This window comes from Ambystoma mexicanum, chromosome 7p (genome assembly GCF_040938575.1).
Source record: "Ambystoma mexicanum isolate Mex_15411 chromosome 7p, UKY_AmexF1_1, whole genome shotgun sequence".
Taxonomy (NCBI): Eukaryota; Metazoa; Chordata; class Amphibia; order Caudata; family Ambystomatidae; genus Ambystoma; species Ambystoma mexicanum.
Genome location: NC_090939.1, coordinates 268433077 through 268452457, shown reverse-complemented (window position 1 = coordinate 268452457; position 19381 = coordinate 268433077). Strand labels below are relative to the sequence as shown.

General features: G+C 44.4%; 2 protein-coding genes across 3 annotated transcripts in view; one reads left to right on the top strand and one right to left on the bottom strand.

Annotated features, from left to right (window-relative positions):
- The window catches only part of LOC138526035 (uncharacterized), a 105919-nt gene extending 90333 nt beyond the window's left edge, over window positions 1-15586 (top strand). The window contains exons 4-6 of the mRNA XM_069636336.1: window positions 2596-2893; window positions 9758-9936; window positions 13291-15586. The gene's annotated coding sequence lies outside the window, so the exon portion shown is untranslated. The remainder of the gene's footprint in view (window positions 1-2595; window positions 2894-9757; window positions 9937-13290) is intronic.
- MRAP (melanocortin 2 receptor accessory protein) overlaps window positions 1-19381 on the bottom strand; it is a 264031-nt gene that overhangs the window by 8417 nt on the left and 236233 nt on the right. The window lies entirely within an intron of this gene.

Genomic DNA, 19381 nt, shown 5'->3' with positions numbered 1-19381 from the left:
TGGACTTAATTTTCCATCGGTGCGTAATGTAAATGAAAGGTGTACAAACCTTTTGTAAAGCCTTTACGCCCATTGTTCACATCTTGCCCCATTTTCCTTAATTTGTATGGTGGATAGGAAGGATGGATTGTAACTTATGATTCCACCATCCCCTTCCGCTCCTTCAACCAAATACTACAGGATCCATTTTGGCACAAATGCTGTGTTTTCCTATGGAGTCAGTCGGCTTTTAGCACCAGCAAAAAGCAGGAGGAATCAAAAGGAATCCATTGTAAATGCTGCCTGTCATGAACACATGGCAGACGGCGTTCACTCAATTTGCAAATGGGCTGTGTACAAGCATGTGGACCGCCTTTTCACCTTCCCCTTTTGCACTCCGCTGTGCAAATAAGGGAAATTCAGCAGAGGGGGCATGTTTATGCAAAATCACAAGCGTAACAGGTCTCTACCAATGAATTACAGGAGACTCAAAAATGAGCTCCTATTTTATATTAAGTTGCGTGTCACCCAATGTTTGAATTTCAGGTTTCACTAAATGTTATCTATATTTAAACCCACACGTGAGAATACTCTGGTCTGCCTTCAGACTGTGCGTTGTGCGTTATATAACAGGGCTGCAAGTCTACCAACATCCCTCATTCCACTTCCATCATATCCACCGCTCCCATACATTTTGATATTCTATTACCAATTCTGCTGATATCCATACTGGCAAACATCCTGAAAACCAATACGGGAAGTAGCTGTCGAGAGGCAAATGAATACATCATTGATGGCGTTGGCCCCTGCCCCGCCTCCGTATCTTAAGAGTGAGAAGAGTGCATCATTTATGGCATCTGCCCCTCAGCCTCTATAGCGCAAATATGAGAAACACTATGCACTAAGGCAACCATACTGACCTTATCCTGGAACAATAGAAAAAATGAATATGCTGCAACTGAAGATGACGAGAGCAAGTGACCTCACTGCCGAACTGACACACAAAGATACAATAGACATAAGGCAGATATGCACTCACCATGAAGAAAAAAACAGACATTAGGTGAAATGTGCATTTAGACATGAAGAACATTACCTGTACCATATAGACATGAAGAACATAATATTGTCAATGTATATGCTGAAACACAACACGAACGATATACATATATAGCTTGCTAAACGTAGAAATACAATGGTGACGAGTGGCCATCGTGAATAAAATGGACGGCAAAGCTAAATTGGAGTGAATGAAAAGCCTTAAAGCTGCAGGGAGATTCGACTTCCTGAATTAACTGAAATACAGATCCGTGCAGTCCAGACAGTGGCTGCGTGGCCCGTTCCCAAAGTTACTGTAGAAAAGGGAGGACTCCATGGCTCTGAAGAGAACAGAACATAATAATTACCAAAGCTTAAGACATATTTCTCTGAGTTTAATTAGAGGATAAACATCCTTTGAAAGCCAGGTGGCCATTAATTAAAAGCTTAATACTCTGTGAGGAATGGCTCGACCAAGTCTCCACTGGCCAAAGAGAGTAATAACACCCGTATTACTATGAACTAAAATGACGGTAATAGCAGAGCAAAATAAGTCAAAACGTGGTCTCCTCACACATTACCTATAATTGGAAGACAGTGGGCCTCATTACAAGTTAGCCGGTCCGGATTTAACGGTGCCGGTAAAACCGTACCAGCACCCTTTCTGGACCGGCTAACTACGAGTTCTGCAGTCGGTGGTGTTACACCTGCCAGGTCTGACCTAGCGGGCATAACGCCAACGGCTACAGACGGATGTGGAAACACCGGCACCATTACCGCATGGTGCCGGTGTTTACCACGGCCTCCCATTCCCATGGAGTGCTATGGGAATGGGGAGTAACGGAATGCCAAGTCTGGAGCCGGTAATTCATTCCGGGTCTGGCGGCAACCTGGCAACCTGCCGGTATTTCCGGCATGGTTACCGCCGGACTTGAAATGAGGCCCAGTGTCTACTCATCAGCTTCAGACACAGCTAGATGCCTGCCTTCACTCCCCACAAATTCTCAGAATTGAGATGCCAGACAAGGCCAAGTTCAAAGCGAGATGACATGGCCTGTTGCCGAGGAAATAAGGGATGTTGTCTTATTTAATTGGAAGAAGTAGTTCCTTGATTTCGCTCCCCTTACCACTATTTTTGCTCATGTGCTGATGACCTGTCAAGTGTTCAAGGTTGGTAAGACAAATGCCAACCAATTACAACCCTCAAAATGATGCCGCCCTGTAACTATTGCATTAGCCAATCACCTGTTGCGAAAATGATGTCTTTGTTACCTTTATCAATTTTGGGGCGGTCCAAGGCGGGGCCATCAGTCATATTCAATTAAAAGACTAACTCATATATAAACTATATGTACACAATTCCCCTAACCAAGCCCACAACCCTGTAGGTTTTTGCAACTAAGATTGTGATGTCATGACGATCATGATGTATTTCATGGTTAAAACCTGATGTTTCATAATGGAGAATCAGGGAGCTTTGGAGACTTGCATGCTCATTGCTGTCCCTGCTTTATACATGGATTGTTTATAAAGCAGACTTTTGCCATTTACTTTGACTATTTCTGTCATTCGGCACAGGATTTCCCGGCACGTCTGTTCCGCTTGCGCTAGAGTCTTTTGGCACCCCATTCCATATGGTAGCGATTCAGATGGCTCAGTCCAGTGTATTCGGACTGTTGAGACTTTCCGCTACAAGCCTGAGGACTGCAGAGTGACCTGTGGAGAACAGAGAATCACACGTGAACTAAGATGGTCAACAGGAGTACGCCCCCTTGGTGAAAATCCTGCCTGGTCCCCATGGGCGCCCTCCAGAGAGCGAAGGCGAGTGGCCAATTGAGGGAGGATCAATACCAAAGGCCTTGGCCGATCCACAGATGTAAGTATAGAGCATCGACTTGGCAAACAGGGAGGGAGGGCTTTGTTTGTATATATTGGGGAACTGTGAGGTGATAAAAGTTTACTTTACAAGAAGATACCTGTAACAAGGTTATGAAAGGTGACACACTAAACCTCTTGATGAGGTATTAAGATATTGAAGATAAAGAGATTTCCTGTCACAAGGTAAAGGAAGAGTGTGCCACACACCCCTTTCCAGGGTAAGATTAAGAGATAGAATACCTTGTCAAGAGGGCAGGAAGACAGCTGTGGGGGTGTTTGGGGTTTTGTTGTGTTATAGTGAAGGTGCACCTATGTGTGTAAGTTCTTGCTGGCGCCCGCGAGAACGTGAAAAGTGGTTTGAATTGTGAAAGGTAAGGCCTTGTGGATATTGTCTTACATCGTAGAGCAAGTGGAGCTGTGGTTTAGAACCAAAGGGTATGGTCCTGAGAGTGGGCAGCATTTGTGGTGCTTGCCTGAAGAGGTGTTGTAACAGAGAGGGTTGGGAAAAGACATAGAAGTGTTGGAAATAGAGAGAAGTATTACTGTTGAAAGGAGATTGTGAAGGAGGAGTAAAGAGATAATACATTTGAAGGTTTATTAAGGCCTGGCAAGTATTGGCAGTTAAGAGTGTGACATGCCATCATGGGAGACACTCCCCTTGCGCATTATGTAAATCGCTGCCTAGATATAAGCAGAAAATACATAAGTACCATTCTGAATGGGTTATAGGCACCGCGGGTAAAATGTCCATGCCCTGACACCAAGAGGGGACTCTGTCGATATCAGTGCTGCAACACATGATGACATATTTGCATGCTGCATACAAAGGAAAGAAATTGGAAAAGCGATTAGCCATTCTATACTTGTGGAAGATGTATGGAGACGAGATGGAGGATCCGCCCGTGAGGGAGTGGATGCTTAATTGGCATGAAGGCAGCGCTCAGTGCTCTCGGCTCCTCCTCCTCCCCCCAGAACAGCAATCCATCAGACGAAGGGCAGGGATTCTACCCATTGAAAGAATTGAAAGCAACAGCAGGGTACACTAACCCTGTATTTGCGCCTTCCGCTTACAGTAGTGAAGATGCTATAAATGGAGCTAAATTACATCAACAAAAGCCAGTGTCCATGTGCGACAAGTGTGATGAGCACTTTGAGCTGCAGACGAGGGTGACAGAGGCTGAGAAAGAAATCCACAGGCAGAAAGGCAGGGCGGGCAATAAGGAAGAGGCAGCGATCACTACGAACGAGTGGATAGGAGGACAACTATTCCTAAAATTAGATGGAAGAAACATGGACGATTCTAAAGAGAGAGAAAGGGAAGTAGATGAAAGAAGAGGAAGAGGAAAGAAAACAAGAAGAACGCAAGAAAAGGAAGACAGAGAATGGGACAGAATAGTTGAGGAAGAGAGGGAGAGAGAAAGGAAATGTGAAGTATATAGACAGAAGCAGAGGAAGCAAAAGGAAGAAAAGAGAAGGGAGCTAGAGGAAAGAGTGAGGAGACAAAAGGAAGAAAGGGAAAGAATGAGGGAACATAGGGAAGAACGAGAAAGACAAAGGGAAATTGAGGAAAGAAGATACAAGGAAATAGAAAGAGAGATGAGATTAAGCAGGGAAAGGCGACAAAAAGGAATTGATGAGATCCTTGCAGGGTGCATGCTCCAAGAGGAAAAGAGAGATCAGGAACGAGAGCAGAGAAAAAGAGAGAGAAGCATAGAAAGACGTTATAAGGAAGTGGTGGAGATCATCAAAAACTGTACCCTTCCAGATGAAGATGAAGGAGATGCAATGTGAAGAAGGATTGGTAATTTGTACAGAGGTAGGAGAGACAGTGGTACTCACAGCGGAAAGAGGAGTGTAGCAGGGTCTCCACAAAGGGGAAAACGGAGTGCATTGGAAGAAGGAAGAAGCAGACTGGATAGAATGCTCTCCTTGAGGAAATTAGAGTTTGAAGATAGAGAAGATGAAGGGAGTGATGGAAGTTGTGGCATGATGCTTTCAGATGAGGAGAGAAATGAAGGTGAAAATGAGGAAGAGAGCATACAAGGACCTTCGACAAGCATAACAGCAGGGGGAAGAGAGAATTCCTGGAATTACACCACATCCTTAGCCCCCGCCAGTCTGGTTTCCACCCCCGACATGGGACAGAAACAGCTCTCCTCGAACAACTTGACGAAGCCAATGACAAAGGAAAACTATCCTTCATTCGATCACTATATCCTCTGCCACCATCTCACTTTGGTTGCCTGCGTCTCCCCTGAAGCTGCCAGTTGGATCGCCTCCTTCCTCAATACTATAACCTCCAGAGTTTTCGCAGATGATGCTGCCGCCACCCCCACTTCTATCTTTTGCAGGGTACCACAAGGCTCCTGTGTCTCCGCTAGACTTTACAATATCTATACAAAACCTCTATTTGACCACCTTAATTCATTGGGTATCACTTTCACGCACTATATTGATGACACCCAAATCCTCATCCCCCTCACCGGCATTCATGTGCAGGACTCGGCAAAAGTAAACAGGATCTATGAAATGATCCAAACATGGATGGCCCTACTTCTTTGCCTGAACGATGAGAAGACTGAATTCCTCATAGTGGGCACACCAGTACACCTGGCAAAACTCGATCCAGCTTTCGGGTTCTTTAGCATCGATGGCCGCAAGATCCCTGTCTCCTCCGCTGTGAAAACCCTGGGTATTCACCTTGACGCTTCACTCAATATGTCACGACAAATCAGCAACATGACATCCACAGCAGCCTACGCCACTAAGTTGTTACAAGCTAATAAACCATTCTTATCCTCAGACAACCACCTCATGGTAGCGTGCACTCTTATGGGCTCCAAACTGGACTATTGTAACTCTTTGTTATGAGGAACCACTGAAAAAACTTAAACAGGGTTCAAGCTACTCAAAACAATGCCCTCCGAGCTGCATTGGACCTGAACAAGCATGACCACATCTCTGAGGTTAGAAGATCTGTCCACTGGCTCCCCTCAGGGATAGAATTAAATTCAAAATTCTATCAATCACTCATTGACGTCTGTCTAATAATGCCCCCACTTACCCACAATAGGACAGCCCACAGACTGACTTGATCTGTTCAATCCTACAGAATGACTTGATCTGTTCAATCCTATCCGTTACACCATACCCACAAAAAGAACCACGGGTTGGGGTGTCCATAGGTGACAAGCCATGTTCCTTCCTTGTAGATACAGGGGCGACTAGGTCCTGTGTTAGGGCGGGAAAGTACCCAATGGCAGGCATTGCCATGAATGCACAGAGTTTTTCTGGGGCTACAAGTTTGGTTCCTTTTACTGACGACTTACCTATTACTGTAGGAGAACATGATCTTTCCATGTCACTATTTTATTGCCGCAAGACACCAGCTAACAAATTGGGGAGGGACTTGATGACCAAACTCAACATGACCATATCTTTCACTGAACAGCGGATAGTATGCTCAACACTAGGTATTCATTATGTAAACGTATGAGAATTCATATCAGCATTTATTGGCCAGAAAGCACAGCGGTGCATACCACTAGATCCAGAAGTATTTCTTTATAGAGTTCACATCTTGTTAGCATGGTTTCCTGGGCTAAGGGGCAAAACATTGCGAGCACCTGCAGAATTTTTGTTTAGACCAGAAGTACCTATGGATTATGATGAAGGACTGGTTATTCCAATAGAACTAGAAGCAGTCATAGTGAGAGAAGCGAGCGTGATTATTCATGGGACTGATGAGGAAGGAAAAGCATGGCGAGCAGTGATAACTCAAAGGACACAGACTGAAAGATTTGACAGATGAGGAACTGTTTAGAAATGATGATTCAGATGATGAGGTAGTGTTCTTCATAAGCCTCATTATTGGGTGAAAATTGAGAGCAGGATAGTGCCACAGAGATTAGCATTGATATAAAAAAACACACAATTTTTTCGATAAGATTTGGCACAGGTACCAAGCATACTGTGGACCAGCAGTCCATATGAAGTTGTCCTACTGAAAGGAGTAGGTGCAGTTAGAATCATACTGAAGCCAGAAGCAATTCTGTCACACATGAGACAGTATCCAAAGTCAAAAGAAGCAGACACAATTTCCTCTTTGGTGCAGCAGGGAATATTAGTGCCATCAGAGTCCCCATGTAACACTGCAGGATCAATACCAAAGGCCTTGGCCATTCTACAGATGTAAGTATAGAGCATCGACTTGGCAAACAGGGAGGGAGGGCTTTGTTTGTATATATTGGGGAACTGTGAGGTGATAAAAGTTTAATTTACGAGAAGATACCTGTAACAAGGTTATGGAAGGTGACGCACTAAACCTCATGATGAGGTATTAAGATCATTTCAATTCCCCTCATGAGGAGTCATAGGACTTGACTTCCTTTTCGTATAGAAATCAAAACTGGAAACACACTTGTTTACCCCAAGGTTATTGTGAGTCTCCTTAAATATTCAATCGGGTACTCAAGATGGGGCAAGGGAATGTGCACCTTGACAGTATAGTGATCCAGTACATAGATGGCATTCTGGTGTGCAGTGAGACAGAAGAACAGTGCAGAAGGGATTCAGTACAGTTGATGACAGTCTTGCCAATGAAAGGGTACAAAGTAGACAAGGAGAAATTACAATATTGGCAGGAAGAGTTCTTGTACATAGGACAGTTGATATCTCCAGAAGGAAGACAAGTGACCCCTGAGAGGGTAGAAGCAATCATGAAACACCTAAACCATAGACTGTGAGTGAGTTGCAACAATTTCTGTGCTTTTGCAATTACTGCAGGGCGTGGGTCTTTGATTACAGTACATACACCAGACCCCTCATAAAAGGACTCAAAGAAGCTCAGAAGGATGACAGTGACAAAGCCTGGACAAGTAAGATGACAGAAGTAATTGATGAATTAAAATAGGCAATATGCACAGCACCCGTTCTGGGGATTCCTGATTACAGTGCAGTTCTTTTCCTATTCTCTTATTCAAATGGAGCAGTAATGACAGCAGTTCTCACACAAAAGACCACCCTAGGACACAAACCACTAGCAAACTACAGTGGGATTCTAGATTCAGTGATGAAGGGGAATTGTCCCTGTGAACTATCATTGGTGGCAGCAGCCTTTGCAATTGAGCAATCTGCCAGTTTTGCGATGGGCTGTTCAGTAACGTCATACATGGAGCATGCCCCAAAAGCACATTGACCACGCAGAAAGCATCTGGGTACGAGGTGATCAGCTCAAATCCAGCAATTAAAATTGTCAGGTCTAAAGTACTGAATCCAGCAACATTCATAGCAGAACCAGTGGAGGAAGGAGATTGAGTGCACGACTGCACCAAGTATACTGAGTAATATGAAGAGGGAGACCTAAATGTGGTCCTCGGTGCACCCATCCTGCTCTCAGGTCAGCGACAAACGAGATGCGTACATAACTCCTGGGCCCTTGCTCCCCATCATCCATGTATCGCAGGTGTGAGAAGCGCTACTCACTCAGACAACCGTTCAGACCATACTCGGATGACACTATTGAAGAGATACAGCTGCAGTCAATTGAACAAGTTGACTGACTGCAACCTTGAAAACCACTGATGATGTCACAACTGACATCATGACGTAGATGCTCTATACATGAAGCTCATATGCATCCCTGCACAAAGTTATGCAGAGATTTAGCTTTATAGATGGTAGACACAAAGAATATGCTTACGATTGACATAGTTAGAGGACTGATAAACGTATACCTTTTGCCACGCAGAAACAGCAAGATGCACAAGAATAAATATGAACTGCTTGCTGACACTTAAATGCAACTAACAAGGGTGTCCATGCAAATAAAGATGGAAGCTGCAGGTACACTGGAGTGAATGGGAGAAGCAGAAAGGACTTGAGAACGCAGATAAAGCTGACAAGTTGATCCTGCTGAAGTATGCAGACCAGGCTTCCAGCGCAGCCACTGTGCACAGCGTTGCCAAGGACACCGAGAGAAGGAAGGTTTCAAGTCAGCAGAAGAGATAGGAAATCTGCAGGGAATACAAGCTGAAAATCCTCATAATTGCAAGCAGGAAAAATCCATTTTGTGGGCCCTACACACGTAATCTGAACCTACAAGACAGAGCCTATTAATTTGAGCAAGTCTGAGGTGGCTGTTCCCATCGAACTGAAGGCAGGAGGATGCAAAAGTAATACAGGTTCAAAGCCGAATGTTCTGTCTCAAGGCCTAGGAGATTGGAGATGGTAATTTGTTGGGAACATGCAGCACCTTCGGGGTCATTCCCACTACCTTGATTAGTTGCACTTGGCCTGCTAACTGTCCAAAGCTCCAAGGAGGAGAAGACCCCTTCTGTCCAATCCCTAACTACCTTCCACGTTAAGCTTGCACTTCGATTCGCTAACCAATCACCTCACACCAACCTGTAATGTTTGTTTTTGCAACATGTAGACATGGTCTCAGGAGGAGCCACCAGATATGGCTTACCCAATAATCACACTAACCCCGTATAGAATGTGTATATAATTCCCCTCACAAACCAATCCCAACCCCTGTTAGGGTTTCTGGGATGTAACCTCATTTTGTGATGTCATATGTTAACAAAACTGGATAACAGGCTCCAGGAAAGTGAGTGAGTGTGGAGAATGTTGCTTTGTTCATACTGCAATTCCATCACAGAATTTCTACTAAAGACAGTAAACTTTGTCCTATGGCTGGTTCTTCGTTTTTGGTGCAGGGTATTTTCAGGGCTCAGTTCCTCTTGAATGTAGACGGGGAGACTGATAATAGTTCCCCTGCCACTAATTCAGGTGGTAGCAGAGGATGGTCGCTAAGACCCTCAGCAATTAAAACTGTCTTTTTTCCACCTTGTGTCTGAAGGGAAGCCTTGCGACCCCCGAGGACTGGTTTGAAAACCGTGCGTGGACATTGAGAGGTTGCAAGGAGCTGCCTTGCAGAAATTCCTGACCGCTCCCTGTGGGACGCCAAGCAGACCAGGTGGCAGAGTGGCAGATTGTGGGAGAGGCGGTGCCCGATGGACTTCAGCAGATCAACGGAGTGTAAGTATAGACTCAGCCATACAACAAATATTGGGGCCGGGAAATTGCTGTTTGTGGTTTGTTTTATGTCACTGTGAAGGATGTCTGTTTCCAGGCATTTAGCAAGGTTATGGATGAATTATTTATGAGTTCCTGTTTACTGGGTGCTAACTTAGTGAAGCGGATGATAAGGTTTCCATGTTTTCTAGGTGCTAGCTTGGTTTACAGATGAATTATTTATGAGTTCCTGTTTCTAGGTGGTCAGCTTAGCTACAGATGAATTATGTATGTATACCTCTGTCTAGGTGGCCAGCTTAGTTTACAGATGACTTATGTATGGATCCCTGTGTCTAGGTGCTAGTTTAGCTCGCTTAGGTCGCGCAAGGTGGTTTCTCAGTTTATCTTTATAGATGTATTCCTATGCTCCGGTATAGAAGAAGGACCAAATATTTGTTGAAATCGCCTGTGATTTGAAAGCAGGAAGATGGCCATATGTCAGTCGTGTTGTTGTGTCTTGGGGTATTGTGGGACTTGAGAGTGCACTCAAAGTATTGGGATGTTCACCCCAGGCTAGTGACATCACATACAAGGTTGTTAAATAGGACATGGTGCATTGATGTGGGGTGAAGGCCCTAGGTGGGGCTCAGATGTAGTGGTAAGAGAAAAGAAGAAAAAAGACAAAAAAGAAACAGGTAGAATTGAGAAACAAAAACAATGGTTTCTAACTTGATGAGATGATGTTCAAACTGTTAAAGAGTGTTATGTCATTTGGGTTGGCTCGATGAGTATGTGAAGGAATTGTGGCTTGGCCTTTAAGGGCTGAGAATACAGTGTGGGTCGTGCCCAGAGCATGCTCCTGTTGGCTCTGGTGAGACAGAGAGGCTGGTGGAATATTTCGAGAGTTGTTATGGTTCTGGAGAATTTGGCTGAGAATTGACGATAATTGTGAAATATACAAATTGACAAAGTGCTGAAATGTGTAAAAATCCCGACTTAAGGTCAAGTAAGTATCGGCAGTCAGAAAGTGACATGCCACCCTGGGGAATACACCCCTTAAGCATTTGTGCAAGTTCCTTCTGTGGTATCGAGACAAAATATGCAAGTATAGCGTGGAATGGAATCACGATACAGAGGGTAAAATGGCAAAGCCATGGCCCCGGGAGGGCAGTCTTTCCAAATCAGTGCTGCAACACATGGGCACGTATTTACATGCCACATATAAAGGGAAATTAACCAAATAGCTATATTGGAGCTATGGAAAATGTTTGAGGTCAGGGAAGTGGACCCAACCAAGAAGGAGTGGATGCTGAGCCAGCATAATGTGGGGGGCGAGGTAACAGTGTAACGGGAAAATGACAGGGAAAATGTATGTTAAGGAGACTTAATTTTGAAGATGAAGACGAGGACACCGAGGACAGCGATGACAGCATGGGAACCATGCGGTCAGATGAGGATCTAGGTGAAAGTGACAATGATGATGGGAGGAGGCCATGCCGCCCCTCCAAGAAAGTAAGCTCTAAGCAGCACATACTGTGAGGTGGAGAGGAAGATATTGAGAAGCGCAAGCTAGAACCTGAAGGATGCCGTGAGCGTTCCAAAGGCAGATCGCATAGCGCAGACAAATTTACTCCATATGCACAGAGGCTGAGAGTCTTATCGGGACGGAAAAGAGCAAGTATGGCGAGAGTGTTCATTACCGCAAAAGACATAGGGAAGCATGACAGAGGAGTAGAACTGACACAGATTCTGTTGCTAGAAAAGGGTGGCAGACAACCACAATATATACTGTGGCAACAGATGGACAATGATAATTTGAGGTATAAGTTACCCTCATTGACCGCAGGAGTGGGGAAACGGATGTATAAGTTAGAAAGACTTACGGCAGGAACGATATTAGCAGTAGCCGACATGAAGAGCTTACTCTCCGCTATTCTTGGTGAGGTAGCTGATGATGTTTAGAGACGGGCAGGGCACCCCGGATTGACAGCACAGAACACAGTGCATGATGGTGCACTGTTTAATAACTGCACAGCAGCCATATTGTAGGCTCTGAGAGTACAGTACCCAGACACATCTGATGTAAGCGTGATTATGGCACGCAAGATTCCTGAGGACGAATACCCACTTCAATACATTCAGGAGATAAAAGAGAATTGGCGTCTCGAGATGTGAGAACTGTGGGATAAAACAGTGGGGTTATTTTATCATATATTAAGCCAAGGGCTACCAGAGCAAGTACAGAAACAACCAACAAAGTTAGTGGGGATGGAGGCGAAGTCATGGTCAGAAGTCATAGTTGGTCCGATAGCACAGTGAGTAGAGCGCTCGCCTTGACATCTGTGCAGAGACTGCTGAGGCAAGTTTGAATCCCAACGCGGCCAAACTCACCCTTTCATCCTTCCAAGGTCGATAAATGAGCACCACACACCGTGGGTAATAATAAGCAGCACTCAGATTCCTGAGGGTTCGTAATGCTATATAAATGCTAAATTATTATTATGATTATTATTAGAAATGTAGTTGACTATAGTACATTACTGTCGATTAATGCAAGAGAAAGCTGGTGATTTCCGCAGCATTGTTGCAGATTGCGCTCACGCAGTTGTACTATCCTACTCACCTTAGCACAGATGTTTTGGCAGCACATATTGGGGAAGATTGGTTCTGTCCCAACCTGGCGAAATATATCGGCACTTTTATGGACACTTGCATAGTATGTAAAATAATGTACGCGGTCAGACGTTGAGCATAGTGCGAGGAGCAATATTGCGCCCTAATGGGCCGTTCCAACATCTACACATAGATGACGTGGACATGAATCAAGTGTGTCAGGGGTATAGATATATGATCGTAGTGGTATGCCCTTTTTCTCGCTGGATCAAAGCTGGTCGGTGCTCACACCCCAATGCCCTCAGTGTGGTGAAATTCCTCCTCAGAGAGGCATTCCCACGATAGGGTATGTACAAGGTCCTGCATTCAGACAATGGGCCTCACTTCGTAAATGAAGTTTTTGAGCACATCACAGCCCTGCTGGGGATTAAGCATACGTTTTCGTGTGCTTATCACCCGCAAGCGAATGGGCTTTGTGAACGCCTCAATGGCTTGCTCAAAGAAAAGATTGCGAAAATAAAAGCAACGCTAAAAAAGGGATATCTGCATTGCCTGCCCTTAATTTTGTTCACATTGTGTAATCAACCTGGGTCTGACCACCATTTAACCCCTCATGAGGTGGTGACAGGGTGATGCATGCGACTCCCACTTGCTCCTCCCACTAGAGCGCTGACAGATGCCCAAAATATAGCCACTGCCCTAGGTGATGAAATGCACGAATATCTCGCTTCAATGATGGTTAGTTCTTCTTTTAACTCTCAACAGCTTCAGTCCCGGTGGAGGAGGTCGAAGAAGGATGAGGAAGATAACGCACCAGTAGAAAACCCTGAACTGCTTAAGCAACCATTTCTTTATTTGGGAGACCGAGTGCTCCAACAAAATCTTGTCAGGCCCTGGTACAAACCCAGGTTCGAAGGCCCCTATTCCGTAGAACAAGCAACTGACAAGGCTGTTAAGGTGGTGGGGGAAAAAAGCTTGGAACGACTTTGGAGACGTCAAACCATGCAGAGGTGAGACCTCCTCAGCCCAACGCATAGAATATTTGAGGCAAGAAGAACAAGAAGAAGAAGAAACACACCAGCAAATACAGGCACGATCAAAGACTATAGCTAGCCAAGAACAAAATGAAAAGTTAATTAGGCACACTGTCCTTTCCTTACACTAGGTAATCATCGTGAATGTTTGCACTGATTTTGGCAAATAATTCTATACCTGCACAAACGCTGAGAAGCACTTTTCAGAACTTGTAGCCTCATCCAGACAAATGATACCACCTAAGGTTTTCTATTATGCTTTCCTTCTTTACGTGGCCCATACCTATCCAATATTAACCCAGGGCGACCCACCAGTTATTGCATTGCTTAGAAGTGCCAAAGTACGATTTGTTTGGGAGTGACTGTTTCTTGCTGCATTGGCTCAGTACTACCGCAGAAGAGCCCGATTAACACAACAAAGTAATAACAATGCAACTCAAAGACATTTGCAATCGGTTTCGTGAACTCTATGGACAATGTAGTTGGCATGCAGCCTTACAGAAAATGGACATTGCGGCAAGATCCATTATGTTGATATTTTTTGCTTTCTGTTGTCTCTACCTCTTTTACCCTCTTAGCGTTACAAAAGGTTGTATTGTCTAATGCACACGCTATGGTACATGCTAACACAAACCCTATTCCTGCTCTTACTGAAGCCATATCTGGGCAGGTTACCAGCGCTGTCAGCGAAGTAAAAAGACTCAGGCGAAGTGAAGATATAGATTTTGAACACGTAAACACATACCTAGCTGATTCGGCCCACGTGTCTAACAACGTGTGGTCCCAGCACATGACCAAGGTGTAGAGAGAGACAAGAAAGGAGAGCTACTATGTGTGCTCTCTCATCCCCTATGCCATGAGTGCTTCCAGAACATGAATAGCCACAGAAGTCACAACTGAGCACAATGCCCCGTGCACCTGTCGCTCTCCACAACAAGAGGCCGATTTCAAGGAAGATAGGCTACACTAAGATGGATGTCACAGAAGATGTTCCCATATGAAGATAGCTACATCAAAACTCAAGAAATGATAGATGACTATTGCAGCACTGACAAGACAATAGAATACGTTCTGGGTGGCCCAAACAAAGGAGAAGCCAGAATAGTGACATAAAGCGAATTACAATGCCCAAAGACAGGACAAAGGGAGATAGGAGGGATGCCAAAATGTTGGGAAAAACCTCAGCTGCTAGTATACGGACAAATATTCACAGGAGAAGGATGGAAGATGGGGATAGTAGGGTGCAAAGCACACACACTCTTGACAGTTCCAGTAGAAGTGCAAAACTGCTCACATGGGTGGAGAAAGAACCAGGTCCTATGCCAATCATACCACTCGAGAATGCTTCCTTGTGTTTCCTAATGACTGTCCAGTGAGGATTGGAGAAAATAGAGGTTGCAAACGAATATCGAAGATACTAGGCATGAAGGCTGGTACCGCAGTGCTAATGGATCACTACTGGGCCTGCGGGACGAAGGCATACATGCAACTACTGCCAAACTGCCAGAGCCTATTCATTCGAGCCTGACTGAGGTTCCCATCGAACTGAAGGCAGGAGGATACAAAAGTAATACGGGTTCAAAGCCGAAAGGCCTGTCTCAAGGCCTAAGAAATCAAAGATGTTGACTTGTTGGGAACATGCAGCACCTTTGGGGTTGTTCCCACTACCTGGAATAGTTGCACTTGGCCTGTTAACTGACCAAAGCTCCAAGGCTGAGAAAGACCCCTTCTGTCCAATCCCTAACCACCTTCCACGTTAAGCTTACACTGTGTTTCACTAGCCAATCATCTCACAACAACCTGTAACTTTTGCATTCGCAACATGTAAAGGAGGTCTCAGGAGGAGCCACCAGATATGGCTTACCCAATAATCGCAGTTAGGTTTTGTGGGATGTAATCTCATTTTGTGATGTCATGCATTAACAAAACTGGACAGGCTCCAGGAGAGTGAGCGAGTGTGGAGAATGTTGCATTGTTCATACTGCAATCCTTGTCATTGAATTTTCTAATAAAGATAGTCATCTTTGTCCTATGGCTGAGCCTTCCATTTTTGGTGCAGGAGATTTCCACGGCCCAGTTCCTCTTGCATATAGACGGGGAGACTGATAATAGTTCCCCTGCCACTAATTCAAGTATGACGATATACCCCATGTTAAAGAGAATGCCCTAGGAGGAGGGGAGGTGTTCTTCATTGATGGTTCTTCGACGATTGACCATAATTCAGGGCAAAGACAAACAGGGACTGCAGTGTTAAAGTAAAAACATAATGGCAGCTTTGAGACAGTGGCGAGTGCGAGATTGCATTTACATTTTTCAGCGCGAGCAGCAGAATTAGTAGCGCTTATTGTGGCACTTGAAACGCATTAGGATGAGGAAGTAACAGTGTATTCTGACTCCGCTGACGTAATGTCAACAGTACACACAGGACTGTCACGTTGAAAGAAGGCTTTAATATCTTGCCTATAGCACAGATCACTGAATTACAGGTAAGTGCTCCACCAGAAGAACAGGATTTTCGGAAGTGTAGGGGGTGCTCATTGTCCCCAACAGATGCACTGTGGTGGCAGGACAGCACCGGCAAACCAGTTATGCCCCTTGTTTTATTTAATGTAGCATTAGACCAATTGCACTACCCACCACACACAAAACGAGAGAGCCTTGCAGCCCTGATATCGGAAGAGTGGCTTGTGTCTAACCTGATGGAGCACGTTTCTTCTTTCATCACAAATTTCCTAATTTGTCAGACATTTACCACAGGGCACATGCTGCGAACAGTGAGAGGAGCAATACCTCGTCCTACTGGACTCTTCCAGCATTTGCATATCGACTATGTAGATTTGCTCCAAGTTTTAACGGCTACAGGTATTTGCTAGTAGTCGTGTGTCCTTTCTTTCGATGGATCAAGGCCAGTCCATAGACACATCCTGATGCCAAATATGCTGCAAAGTTCCTCCTATTTGAGGTCTTCCTGAGGTGGGGAGTGTGCACAGTACTTTGGTTTGATAATTGACTGCATTTTGGAAATGAAGTCTTTGAGCACATCACAATCCTATTGCGTTTTCAGCATGAATTCTATTCTGCTTATCACCTGCAGGCAAATGGATTTTGTGATAACCTCAACGGCCTTCTCAAAGAATGGATTGCTAAGTTAAAAGTGACCCTGAAAAAAGGTTGGCTCCATTGCCTACCCATAGCCTTATTTGCATTACGCAATCACCGGAATCCTCACAAGCTTGTGACGGGATGCGTATGCATGTACCTCTTGTTCTTTCCACTTGAGAGCAAACGGATGCCCATAATGCTTCAGATGTGCTTGGTTCTGAAATGCATAAATACTTGGCTCCTATGACAGCGAGTGTCACTTTCATGTCTCAACAGCTTCGAGCCGAGCAGGGGAGGTCAAAGAAGGATGAGGTAGACAACAAGCAAATCGATACCTATACCTTACTGAAACCCACTGTTGTGTATCCAGGCGATAAGGTCCTAATAAAAAATATTGTGAGGCCCGGCCACAAACTTCGCTATGAAGGACCCTACCTAGTTGACGAGGTCTCCCCCACTGCAGTACGAGTACAAGGAAGACAAGCCTGCTCCATCTTGGTAATGTTAAACCATACAAAGGAGAGACCCCCTGCCACAACTCCCTGAATCTGAAGGTGAAGAAGAGGTGACGCAGATACAGACTCGATCGGCCACAAGGAGCAGGCAGAAACCAGCAGTCTGAGACAGACAATAAACTAATTCTTTCCAATCAGTAAACAAAAAGAATTTAATAAAACATCTTTCCTAAGGATTTTACCTGCACAAATAAAGAAATAGCACTGTCCCAAGGAGAAAAATACATTCAATGTTGCCCTTGCAAACAATATTATTTGCAGTCTTCACTTACATAGTCAATTCATATCCTGTTTACGAACCAGAAACGCCACTCTCGCCACTCTTTTTGGTGACCCAAAAACTTGTTTTATTCTTGAAAGAGTTCTTCTTGCAATAATTGTGCAGTTTTTCTTCTTTTGCTAGATACACGCTCTTGGCCCGCAGACAACCTAATGCATGTGCTTATTTACAAAATACGGATACTTTGGCAATAATGCTTGTAGCTATGTTTTTTTTTTAACGTTCTGCTGCTTCTTTTCCATTATTCTCCTGGGACTACGAGAATTGATCCTCTATAATGTACCCAAACCAATGTATATTAAAATGACCCATGCTACTATAGCAAATTAATTAGCAGCCCAAGAGTTCTCTGCTGCTACTAAGCAGATAAAAAGACTGAAAATAAATGCAGTGGATAACTTCCAACACATAAATGCCTATATCACTGATTCTGCCCAAGTAACTAACAATATGTTGTACCAGCACATAAGCAAGGTGGGCTGTGGGACATCTGATGAGAGCTGTTATGTGTGCCCCCTCATTCCCTACGCTATGGGCACTTCCAGGGTCTTCATAGCCACAGAAGTGCCCACAGAGAAGGCACATTGCCTGACACATATTGCCCTCTGTCTAACTAGAGGGTTATTCCAAGGCCAGACTGCTTTATTAGTGTGGGTAAATAAAGCAAAATCTCAGCGAGAAGATAATTATATACAAGACCTGACGTCAATGGCAAAAACTGAAACAAAGCATAGGGTATTAAGATATGAGCAACCTGGAACAAACAGAGCAGGGATTACCCTAGAGGAAAATTAAATACTGCAGTGTAATGATGGGAAGGCGAAGGAAATTCCTGGATGTTGAGAATGAGGTCAACTGTAAATAAAGGGAATCGTACTCACAACCGAGGGGTGGTCCGATGGACTAGTTGTGTGCAAGGCACTAGCACTGCTGGAACAATGGAAAGAGATTGTGGTAAATGTGAATAACGTATGCCTTGATCAATGGCCTGAAATTACACAGCTACTCACATTGGTTGATGGTGAGGGGCGACCAGTACATCTAATAACCCTGAGAAATGCCACCCTATGGGTCCAAAATAATGGCACAGTAAACGTTGGAAAAATACTGGGTGTAAATGCATCTTTGATATACCAGGCATGAATACAGGAACAGCAGTAGTGATGGACCACTATTGGGCTTGTGGGTCCAGAGCATACATGAAGTTGCCCCCAAACTAGATAGGACTATGTTCCATAGTGCTAATAAACATACCCACTCTGGTAGTACCACAAAGCAATATATATATTATGGATCTACCTAAAATGGATGCACATTTAAGAAAGAAAAGATCTATCACTCTCGCCCATCAGAAAAGGGAGAATTATTTCTCTGCAAAATCAGAGGATGCTTACTATGACATACCAGATGAGCCTACATTGTTTAGCAAAACAGCAGTCATTTTCTCTGCTATTTTCCTCTCTGGAGTACAGACTGCTGCAAATGCAAAATGGCAAGATGGGACCTGTTGCAAACGATTAACACAACAGTGAAGGGTTATAATGCCACAAGGGAGGAGCTGAGTGCAATAAGACTCATAACCCTCCAAAACAGGTATGTTCTTGATCTGATAATGACCATTGAGGGCTGCGTGTGCACAACAATTGGCCCGTCTTGCTGTACATCCACACCTGCCCACGATGAGGAAAATGGGACCCTCAGAGAGGCCATAGCCTTGTTAACAGATCTACAGACTAAATTGACAGTGGAGGTGGAAGAGATTTTAAATGATGACTGGCTCTCTTATCTATTCTCCTGGATGCCCTCCTGGCCGGCTAATGCATTCAAAATACTAATAGCCAAGCATTTGTATTACTAGGATTCTGCACCCTGAGAATAGCCATAAACCAATGTTAAAAGACTGCTAAAAGAGTGATGAGGATGAA